Here is a 13,090-nt window from a genome sequence, read left to right as displayed (position 1 = left end):
TTGTAAAGTATTTTTAGAAACAATAAAATAATCTTTCAATTGCCTAAAGAAAGAAGTTAAAGTAGAAATAAAGTTTTTTAACTTTTTTTGTATTTGTTTTTCGTTATTCAAATCTTTTATTTTTTGATTTTTTCTTGCCATTTGGTTTGTTTTACAAGTTTTGAAACTGTTTTCTCTTTTTCACAGCTTTTTCTTTTATTTCTTTGTAGAAAGTCAACTTTGTGTGCTTAAGAAAATTTGGAAAAAAAATTATATCTGTCTTATTTAAGATTTTGTTGTAAATGTAACCAGCAAAAACTTACATTGTAAAATGAGTTAAAAATCTAAAAAAGACTTCTTTCAACTTAATCATTAGCATTTTAATTTATTATTTTAACACGTTGAAGCCAAGTATTTACAACGTTCACCTACAAATAACTACTTAAATAAGTACTTACAAAAAAGTGGTTAAAAAATTGTCTAGTTTCAATAAAATGTGCCAATAAACAACAAAACTCAAAATAAAGTACCTTTAAGTTCTTACTGGGTATTTATGTAGAGAGTTTGAAAAGTATTATAAGTTAAATATTCAATTTGTTATTTGACTTCTGATTTGTTTTTTCTTAGTGCACCCCATGTTGTAGTATATTTTTTATGAAATGTAAAGTAAATGCTTATTAATTTCTTGTAATTGTAAAACATTCTGATACAGGGTTTGTCATTCTGCATACTACATTGAAAAATATAAAGTTTAGTATTTACTTCATAGAAGAAGTGGATATGATCCAATAGGGACGAACGTCGAATTTTTCGGAACGAATTTTCATCGTCAGAACACACTAAAATATATGAAAATACGCACAATCAATATTATGTTCGAAAATTCGAAGTTATGTTCGAAAATTTTTTTATGTTCTTAAAATAATCTCTGTGTCATAAAAACTAAAAATAAAATTTTCGAAAATTCGAACTTAAGTTCGAAAATTTTTTAAAGCCATTAAAACCAGTTATGGTGGTCCGAATTCTCTGAAATTTGGCAGTTTGGAGTACACTTGATGGCACTACAATGCTATGTTGGAATATTTAAAATTAAGTTGGAAAATTCGAAGTAATGTTCGAAGAAATTTTGAAGCTGTTAAAATAATCTCAAAATTGGGGATATTCACAAAAATATAATTTTAGTTCTATTCGAAGTCAATTTCTTACATTTTCTAATTTCGAAATAATGTTCGAATAAATTTTAAAGCTGTTAAAATTATCTCAAAATCGTGGAGATTCACAATAATATAATTTCTGTTCCTTTTGCTTACTTTTTCCAATTTCGAACAAACAAATTTTGAAACGAATTCGCAGTACGAATAATTTGATTGTGTTCCATTTGACGAATTTACTCAACGAATTGTTGTAGATTAGTTCGTCGTGCTATACGAAATTCGTCGTTCATCCTAATTGTGCGTATACCATTACTTGCGATCCTCGCATTTTTATCAAAAATATTTATATATTGTTATATTTTAATCCGCCCATATTTTCCAACTGATATATATGTATATCAGAATTATTCGTTTAGTTTCCGATGTATACAACTTTAAATAATTATATATATTTTTTATATCTGGAGGTCTACTTGTATGGACCGATATTGCCCATTTTCCATAACAAACAAACCTTATCAATAGAGATGTATGCAAATTTCAACTGTCAAGCTTCTACCGTGTTTCCTCTATCGTGATTTCAACAAAGAGACAGGCGGACAGATGGACGGACGGCCACTTTTGTGGTTCTATAACCAATATTTCGATGTGTTAAAAACAAAGTGACAAAATCAATATTCTTCCTTATTTTTTGATGGTGGGTATAAAAAGGTCATTTTTAAAGTATAAGCATTAATAAAATATAATATAGTATAAAATCTTCACACCATCAGTAACCCAACAGTGTACATATATTTTTATAAAAAAACGCTCACGTTAAAACAAAACAATGGAACTCAGTAAAATTCATTCAAAATATTCATTGTTATCCTAAGCAATTTGGTATTCAAAATCAGCAAGATCGATGAAATACGTTCAGAGTTATAAGTAAAAATTTGAGACAACCTCAAAAAAATGTTACTTTTCACATAATTGTTTGTACTTTGTAAAAAACCTACTGCAGGTAAATTGATGAATTTTGTCAGAAATACAACTCCTGATGCTAGGATCAACACTGCTAAAAATCGGATAAATCGTTTTACAATTTCATATACCATATAATACCCAACACCATGAGTATATTTTTAAAATTTTTATTTTATTTTTTTTTATTTTCACAAAAAATTTTGAATTTTACCTTAATTTCAAAGTATTTAAGCAATTTATGATAGAAAAAAAAATTCTAAATGAGACTTCATATAGGAGTATAGGTCAAACATGGGCCGATCCCTATTAAATTTGGCTAAAGGATATGTTTTAAATAACACGTAGTTTTGTTGAGTTTCATTGCTATACAAATGATTACAAGTCAATTTAGACTTTTAAGAAATAAGAAGGGAGGTTTGTATGGGGGCTATGGTAAAATAAGGGCCGATCTTTACGAAAATCTTCAGAGTCATTATACTTAAGTATATAAAACTTATTTGTGCCTATTTTTAGAGAGATAATTGTATATTTGGTTGTATGGGGGCTAGGTGAAATGATAGACCGATTTCAACCATGCTTGGTTCAAATATCATTAAATTATCTTGAAAATTGCGTCATGTTACAAACATCAGCACAAACGTATAATACCTTCCCCACTATAGTGGTATAGGGTATTATAAATTTTGTATTTAAAAAATATGAGAAAACTTATTTTAGCAAATATTTCAAATAAAAAATTATTAATATGATGAAAGTTGCTGGTGGAGGGTATTTAAGATTCGGCACGGCCGAATATAGTACAATAACTTGTTAATTCATAAAACTATTAGTAAATCACATTAAAAGCCACAAACAAAACTTTAACAAAAATATAATTTTCTACAAAATATGCATATTAGGGTTATGATTTTTTGCAATTTTTGCAAAAATCAAAAATACCATAGCAATAGCTTGTAGGGCGTAAACAGATGACATAACCCTAATTTATGTATATACATACGTTTATAGACTGTGTATATCTGTATAATTTTTATAAAATTTTTTGTCTGTGATAATTTATTTTGTAAAAACCATAAAAATAGTGCAAAACGAAAAAAACCGACTAATTTTACTCATCTATTTTTGTGGTTTTAACACACAAATTTACTACAACTATCACCACTGAAATTGTTGCTGTTTATAAACCATTTTAAAGTCGTTTTGCAAAATACACAAAATATTGAAAATAAAAATAAGTACGACTGTATAGTCGGGCATAGACAACTATACTACACCAGTGAGTGTGTTAAAAAAATTAATACTTTTTTTGATTTTGTCATTACGTGTGTAACACATCGAAATATTGCTCTAAGACCCCATAAAGTATATATATTCTGGGACCTCGTAAGATTCTAAGACGATCTAGCCATGTCCGTCCGTCTTTCTGTTGTTAACACGATAGCGTCCACAAAATATGAAATATTGAGATGAAATTTTCCCAAAATATATTTTATTGATCAGAAATGTTTGGTATTGAAAATGGGCAAAATCGATCAACGATTTCACATAGCCCCCATACAACTGTACCCCCGGAATATTGTATAAATAGCTTCAAATATTCACAAATTCGTTGTTTATGAAGAAAATACCACAAAATTTCGCATAGGTCAGTTGTTTGACGTCTGAAAAATATTTCTGCACTATGGCGAACATAGGACCATAATTGGCCCTACCACCCCTTAAGGTCCCCTTTAGAAAATGACTAAATAGCTGATTATTGGCTTAAAAATGGGAATATAGCGATGAAATTTGACACACATAAGTTTCATGCAAGTCAATATCTCTCAACCAAATTTTATGTATATCGGTCCATAATTGACCCTACCCCCCATATAACGTCCCTTCAGAAAATGACTTTAACGCTCATTACTCTCTTAAAAATACAAGTATAGCAATGAAATTTGACGAAAGTAAGTTTTTTACTAGACAAAACCTCTCTATGAAATTTTATGTGGATCGGTCCATAATTGACCCTACCCCCCATATAAGGTCACCTTCAGAAAATGACTAACGCTCATTACTGTCTTAAAAATGGGAATATAGCGGTGAAATTCGACACACATAAGTTTTATGCAAGTCAATATCTCTCAACCAAATTTTATGTATATCGGTCCATAATTGACCCTATCCCCCATATAACGTCCCCTTCAGAAAATTACTTTAACGCTCATTACTAAATTTGACATAAGTAAGTTTCTTACTAGCCAAAACCTATCTATGAAATTTTATGTGGATCGGTCCATAATTGACCCTACCCTCCATATAAGGTCCCCTTACGCTCATTACTGGCTTAAACAAACGAATATAGCGATGAAATTTGATATAAGGAAGTATCTTACCAGCCAAAAATCTTTATAAATTGTATGTGGATCGGTCCATAATTGACCCTACCCCTCATATAAAGACCCTCCATAAAATTACTATAACGCTCATTACAGCCAAAATCTCTTTACCAAATTTCTCAGAAATAAGTTTTAGACTAGGCAATATCTCTCTACCAAATATTATGTGGATCCGTCCATAGTGTACCCTACCCCCAATAAGAAGTCCCCCCATAAAATTTTTTTAATGCTAATTACTGGCTTAAAAATCGGATTAGAGCGATGAAATTACACAGAAGTAAGATTTATACAAGTCAAAATTTACCAAATTTTATGTGGATCGGTTCACAATTAACCCCTCCCCCCATATAAGGCCCCCTTCAGAAAACGACTTTAATGTTAATTATGGGCGTAAAAATACAAATACAGCGAAAAAATTTGACATAAGTATGTATCTTAGGAACCACCAAATTTTATGTGGATCGGTCTATAATTGACCCTACCCCCATATAAGGTCCCCTCCATAAAACTACTTTAACGCTCATTACTGCCTTAAAAATACGAGTATAGCTACATAATGTCCCCATCAAAAAAAAAAAAAAAAAAAAAACGAGTAAAGCGATGAAATTCGATATAAACCTGACCTGTAGGAACTAAGATCGTTCTACAAAATTTTACGGAGATCGGTCTATAATCGACGCTACCCCCCCCCCCCCCCTCTTCAGGAAATGATTTTAAAGCTCAGTACAGGCTTAAAAATACTAGTAGATTTATGAAATTCGACATAAACTAGTTTCGTATAAGCTAATATCTCTAACTCTTTTATAGGAACCGAAATCTCTCTATCAATTTTTATTAGGATCAGTCCCCCAGAAAATGACGCGAAAAATACGAATACCGCAATGCAACTCGACATAAAACAATTTTGATTTAAAATCTCACAACCATATTTTATGACTTTAATGCTCCTTAATGGCTTCAAAATACAAGTAGATCGATGAAATTTTAAACAAATAAGGAACTGAAATCTTCCTACAGACTTTTATGAGAATTGGTCCATATATGTATGTATAATACTACTCTACTCGCTATAAAATTTAGCACTGTCAATAGTAAAACCCCCATTAATGGACCCCTTTCAAATGTTACCCTGATGTTCTCATTAATATCGATATATAATAATAAAATATTCAAAATATCAATGTTCATTTATATAACAGAGATTTGATGGTGGGTATAAAAGATTCGGCATAGCCGAATATAACACTCTTACTTGTTCATAATGAAGCATTTAATGTGTTTTTCCCGAAATATTTGTACAATTTGTTGACAAATAAAAAAAAAAAAATCTACAAGAGGGTTTGCTCGGAAATGAAAGCGTTATGAAAATCGCCAGTATCATTTAGACTTTTATAAAACTAAGTTTTGCGATTTTTGAACATATATCGTAATTATGAACTTAAAAGGTTTCGGTTGAAGAGGCACGGTATTACAAACATTAGAACAAACGCATGATACCCACTAAAGTATTTTAGGGTATAAAAACATGTTCGACTTTATGAATTTCAATTTTTATTTTCAGAAAGTTCACCAATATTAGAAATCTGGCCAATTATATCATAACAAAATATTTTACTATTAGATGAACTTCTAAATAAGTCCAATTTTGATAGAGTTTGTTTTGTTTTAAAATTTCCTAAAATTATACATACGTATATACAAACTAAACATTACGAGTGTTGGGTATTACTATAAACTTTACTAATCAAACAAAGATTTCCAATTTTCCAACTATACCACATACATACATCTAACAATTGTTAAGCCTTCTTTCACACCACATTATATACTGTCAATTGTGGTTTTATTTTACTACTTTCTCGTTTAGTCTGAATATATTTTACAAATACAATTTTATACAGTTTGTTGTACAATTGCTGTTGCGTTGTGTTATTGTGGTTGATGATGGTAAAAAAGCAATTAAAATGTTTGTAACTGAATTTATAAAAATGTTTTTGGAAAGCCATTAGAGTATCCTCAAAATCTAAATGTTTTCGTTTGTTTAACTGTATACTTTAGACTAAACTTTAGACTACTCTATAAACTAGACTAGACCATAGAATAGACTATAGACTATACCATAGACTAGACTATAGACTAGACCATAGACTAGACAATAGACTAGACTATAGACTAGACTATAGACTAGATTACAGACTAGACTATTGACTGTATATAGTCTAGTTGACTATGGACTTTAGACTAGACTATAGATAAGACTATAGACTAGTCTATAGACTAAACTATAGACTAGACTATAGCCTAGTCTATAGACTAGACTATAACCTATTCTACAGACTAGACTATAGTATAGTCTATAGTCTAGTCTGTAGACTAGGTTATAGTCTATAGTCTATAGTCAAGTCTACAGTCAATAGTCTAGTCTATAATCTAGTCTATAATCTAGTCTATAGTCTAGTCTATGGTCTAGTCTAGTTTATAGAGTAGTCTAAAGTTTAGTCTATAGTATACAGTCAAACAAACGAAAACCTTTAGATTTTGAGGATGGCTTTCCAAAAAGATTTTTATAAATTCAGTTACAAACATTTTAATTGCTTTTTTACCATCATAAATTTTTTCGTTTGTTTGACTGTATACTATAGACTAAACTTTAGACTACTCTATAAACTAGACTAGACCATAGACTAGACTATAGACTAGACCATAGACTAGACCATAGACTAGACTATAGACTAGAATATAGACTAGATTATAGACTAGACTATTGACAGTATATAGTCTAGTTGACTATGGACTATAGACTAGACTATAGATAAGACTATAGACTAGTCTATAGACTAAACTATAGACTAGACTATAGCCTAGTCTATAGACTAGACTATAGACTATACTATAGTCTAGTCTATAGTCTAGTCTATAGTCCATAGTCAAGTCTACAGTCAATAGTCTAGTCTATAATCTAGTCTATAGGCTAGTCTAGTCTATGGTCTAGTCTATGGTCTAGTCTATAGTCTAGTCTATAGTCTAGTCTATAGTCTAGTCTATAGTCTAGTCTATAGTCTAGTCTATAGTCTAGTCTATAGTCTAGTCTATAGTCTAGTCTATAGTCTAGTCTATAGTCTAGTCTATAGTCTAGTCTATAGTCTAGTCTATAGTCTAGTCTATAGTCTAGTCTATAGTCTAGTCTATAGTCTAGTCTATAGTCTAGTCTATAGTCTAGTCTATAGTCTAGTCTATAGTCTAGTCTATAGTCTAGTCTATAGTCTAGTCTATAGTCTAGTCTATAGTCTAGTCTAGTCTATAGTCTAGTCTATAGTCTAGTCTATAGTCTAGTCTATAGTCTAGTCTATAGTCTAGTCTATAGTCTAGTCTATAGTCTAGTCTATAGTCTAGTCTATAGTCTAGTCTATAGTCTAGTCTATAGTCTAGTCTATAGTCTAGTCTATAGTCTAGTCTATAGTCTAGTCTATAGTCTAGTCTATAGTCTAGTCTATAGTCTAGTCTATAGTCTAGTCTATAGTCTAGTCTATAGTCTAGTCTATAGTCTAGTCTATAGTCTAGTCTATAGTCTAGTCTATAGTCTAGTCTATAGTCTAGTCTATAGTCTAGTCTATAGTCTAGTCTATAGTCTAGTCTATAGTCTAGTCTATAGTCTAGTCTATAGTCTAGTCTATAGTCTAGTCTATAGTCTAGTCTATAGTCTAGTCTATAGTCTAGTCTATAGTCTAGTCTATAGTCTAGTCTATAGTCTAGTCTATAGTCTAGTCTATAGTCTAGTCTATAGTCTAGTCTATAGTCTAGTCTATAGTCTAGTCTATAGTCTAGTCTATGTCTAGTCTATAGTCTAGTCTATAGTCTAGTCTATAGTCTAGTCTATAGTCTAGTCTATAGTCTAGTCTATAGTCTAGTCTATAGTCTAGTCTATAGTCTAGTCTATAGTCTAGTCTATAGTCTAGTCTATAGTCTAGTCTATAGTCTAGTCTATAGTCTAGTCTATAGTCTAGTCTATAGTCTAGTCTATAGTCTAGTCTATAGTCTAGTCTATAGTCTAGTCTATATAGTCTAGTCTATAGTCTAGTCTATAGTCTAGTCTATAGTCTAGTCTATAGTCTAGTCTATAGTCTAGTCTATAGTCTAGTCTATAGTCTAGTCTATAGTCTAGTCTATAGTCTAGTCTATAGTCTAGTCTATAGTCTAGTCTATAGTCTAGTCTATAGTCTAGTCTATAGTCTAGTCTATAGTCTAGTCTATGGTCTAGTCTATAGTCTAGTCTATAGTCTAGTCTATAGTCTAGTCTATAGTCTAGTCTATAGTCTGGTGTATAGTCTAGTCTATAGTCTAGTCCATATACCGGCGGATAGAGAGGCGGATAAAAAACAAGTTAGAGTGCTATATTCGGCTGTGCCGAATCTTGATAATGCTCTTTAAATACGGTTAAAGCGCTTTTAGGAGCTGGACCTAGTATAAGAGAAATAGAAGTATACAAAACTATTATTTTTGCCAAATTATGTATCAATAGCTTAATTTGGTAATAAGTAATGTGCGTTTAAGAGATTTTCGTAAAAGGACTTTGTATGGGAGCTATGACCAATTATGTACATAAAGACAATATTTCAGAATTCTACTTGGTAATAAATATTGTGAATCTAAGTGATTTTCTGGACCTAGCATGAGAGCTATGACGAAATATGGACCGGTCATAAAACAATTTTATAGTGAATTTATGTACATAAGAGCAATGTTTTGCTAAATGTATGGATATAAACATTTGGTTATGAGTTATGTGCGTTTTTTCTGATTTTCGGAAGGGAACCTTGTATGTGTGTTTTTATAAAAGGGACCTTACACAGGAGCTATGAATTTGGTACAAGAATACTTGTACCAAATTTTATATCAATAACTTAACTTAGTAATGAGTTATGCGCGTTTAAAAGATTTTCGGTAGGGGACCTTGTATGGGAGCTATGACCAAATATGAACCGATCGGAAAAATCTTTCTTTATAATATTTCTGTATATAAGAGCAATACTTGTACCAAACTTTATATCGATATCTTAATTGAGTAATGATTTTCGGGAGGGGACCTGATTTTCGGAATGGACCTTCTATGTGAGCTATCACCAATTATGGACCGATCCAAAAAAGCTTTCATTGCAATATTTTTATATATATAAGAGCAATACATGTACCAAATTTGATATCGATATCTTAATTTAGTAATGAATTATGTGCATTTAAGTGATTTTCGGGAGGGGACCTTGTATGGGAGCTATGACCAAATATGGACCGATCCAAAGAAACTTCCATTGTTATATTTCTGTATATAAAAGCAATACTTGTACCAAATTTTATATCGATATCTTAATTTACTAATGAGTTATGCGAGTTTACGTGATTTTCGGGAGGGGACCTTGTGTGGAACTATGACCAATTATAGACCGATCCAAAAAAACTTTCATTGTAATATTTCTGTATATAAGAGCAATACATGTACCAAATTTTATATCGATATCTTAATTTAGTAATGAGTTATGCGCGTTTAAGTGATTTTCGGGAGGGGACCTTGTATGGGAGCTATGACCAATTATGGACCCATCCGAAAAATTTTTCCTCTGAATAAATTCTATTATCATAAAATTTAAATTTTTAAAATTTTGTGAAGATATCGACATAACGACGGAAGTTATTAACAAAAAAACAAATTTCCGGGAATATGTACTTTTGTATGGGAGGTATATGAAATTGTGGACCGATTCTGGCGATTTTCCACAGATATTAAGCTTTTGTGCGGAAACGAATGTATGCCGATTTTTATGGAATTATATTGCAAAGTTTTCGAGAAAATTACATCAGAATGTGTAAAAAATGCTTATTTTTTCGAGGTTGTTTCAAATTTTTTTTCATAACTTTTCCCGATGTGAACCGATTTTGCCCATTTTCAATACCAAACTGCTTAGGATAACAACAAATATTTTCGGTGAATTTGGTTGATGTCCTTGGCTTAGTTTTAGCGTGAGCGTGTTTTAGGCAGACAGACGGACATAGCTAAATCGACTCAGAATTTCATAAGGACCAAGAATATATATACTTTGTTGGGTCTCAGATGAATATTTCTTGGTGTTACACACGGAATGACAAAGTTATATATACCCTCTATCACCACTGATGGTGGTGGAGGGTATAAAAATACCACTACACACACACTATTGGCATTTTTTCATTGAAATTGCACTGAAAAAATTTCGTTATTTTTAATTTTGAAGATTAAATTGCATTACTGTAAAATGCGAATATTTATAAACAATGTGTAATCAATGTACTTAAGAATGATAATTTCTTCACATAGAAACAACATTTCTAATTAAAATGTACAAAAAAAAGTATGAAACAAGATTAACTTATTTACTTTCATTGTTATGCATTCTAGAAAATTATTTAGAGTGTACGTTGTTTTTGTAAATTATGCTCTTGTTTTTGCAAGTTGTGTTTGCAATTTCTTTAACAAAGCGACATCAACCTGCTTTGTTGAATGCTGTCAAGCAACTAAATAAAATATTTGTATTTTTGATGCTCTTGTTTAGAGGTTCGTATGCGATCGTGTTGTGTACATGTAATTTGCGCCGACGACTGGTCTAGTCTATAGTCTTGTCTAGTTTATAGTCTAGTCTATTCTTGATATAGTTTAAGAGGAAGTAATGGAATAAGATTTGCAATACTTCTTAAAGTCTACACACAATTGAACTATTCTACGTAAGTATACGTAATATTTATTTTGTTAAATTCTACGTATCAAGTATACGAGGAGTAGGTGAAAAAACATTCATGAATTGGAAGTTTTTTTATGGAGAATTGAAAAAAAATTTGTTAGAAAGTAGAGACTTTAGCAGAAGAAAAATACATTCCAAGCAGTGAAACTAATTAAGCTCAGAACTATTTTAAAGTAATAAATAGGATGCTTATGTATATATGTGTATTGTACATGTGGAATATTGATTCCAAAAATCAATATTCTAAGTTGTAAAGATTACAAACAAATAATTAAATGCAAGTTTTCAGTTATTTTAGCCTTAATCTTCGTAAGAAGGATATATATGTATAAATTTGTCATTACGTTTGTAATTTCAATAAAAAAATTTTCAAACCCTATAAAGTATGTTTATGCTGTTGGAATTCTTTTATGTCTGTTTGCATGTATGCCGATATTAGTTTTAGAATTCTCCAGAGATCCATATCTTTAATACTTCTATTAGACATACGTTTGAGAAAAACGCTATTCAATGTCGGTAAATTAGGTCAATAACAACGTAAAATCCGAGATAACTTCAGAAAATTTCCTTGAGATTTTTGGTGCATGCTGAGGCAGAAATTTCAAACAAACAACAATACACTTAATATACACAAATACACAAACAACAATACACTTAACTATGCGGTAACTGGTAAAGGGTATCTAAGATTCTGTAAGGCCGAATATAGTACACATGTAAAAGCATTAATTTAATTAGACATTTTTATATTTATTACCAATAAACAATAATCAATGTTAAAAATTTATTGTTTTGTAAAAAAAAAATGTATATTTATTGTACATTCCACAATAACAAATAAAAATATTTTAAAAATGTACAACAAGTTGCTATCAATTTGTTTCATGAACAAGTTTTTATGTGAAAATGTAAAACAAAAAAGATTATTTGTTTTATTGAAAATTTAAATGGTGAAAATAGTTTTTCTAACTGTAAACGTGTTAAAAAACTACAAAATATCTAATTGTTTGCATTGTAGTGAAGATAAATAATATGTCAACATTATATATTTGTATTTATTTAGTTTGTTTTTTTTATAAAATATACAAATATATGAATGCATATAAAAAACAATGTATATAGCGGCAAAAATCAAAACAAATATTTAAATATATATTTTATCCTGTAGCACTAAAATTCGTATTAGGATTTTTATGTGTTTTTATACTAGAAATACTTACTTTTCTTTATTCTGTTCTTGCTCTACCATATTCTTTAAAAAGAAAACCTCCTGTTACATTTATCTGCACACTTAATTCATTTCAAAATTAAATACAATTTCAATTCATTACATGCTACTCAAACTATAAATTATATTGGCAATTTATATCCCAACTACCATACAATCCAAAACCATTCACTAGCGAAATCTACAGATGATGCAACAAGAAAAAAAAATGGAAATGATTTTTTTTTTTTTTTTTCTATGCAACCCTAAATGACAGTAATATTCAATAGTTTTTAACCCTCTAGACACCACTTTAGTGGGAAGGGTATATTGGGTTTGTGCTGTGCTGTTTGTCCTTCCTTCCGTCTGTCCGTCCGTCCATGAAAACCTTGTAATCAAACTACAGGACGCAATTTTGAAGACAATTTAATGAAATTATCTTCATGATCTTCTACTGTACCAAGAACGAAACCTATAGGAAATGGTTAAGATCGGTTCATTATTTCACAAAGCTCCCATACAACTGAACCCCCGAAAAGGCTTTGTAAACTTTGTAATCAAATTACAGGTCGCAATTTCAGAGATAATTCAATGAAATTTGGCACATGAGCTTTTATGGTACCGTAGACGATACAA

Source organism: Lucilia cuprina, chromosome 6 (genome assembly GCF_022045245.1).
Source record: "Lucilia cuprina isolate Lc7/37 chromosome 6, ASM2204524v1, whole genome shotgun sequence".
In the NCBI taxonomy this organism is placed as follows: Eukaryota; Metazoa; Arthropoda; class Insecta; order Diptera; family Calliphoridae; genus Lucilia; species Lucilia cuprina.
This window is presented reverse-complemented; position numbering follows the sequence as displayed.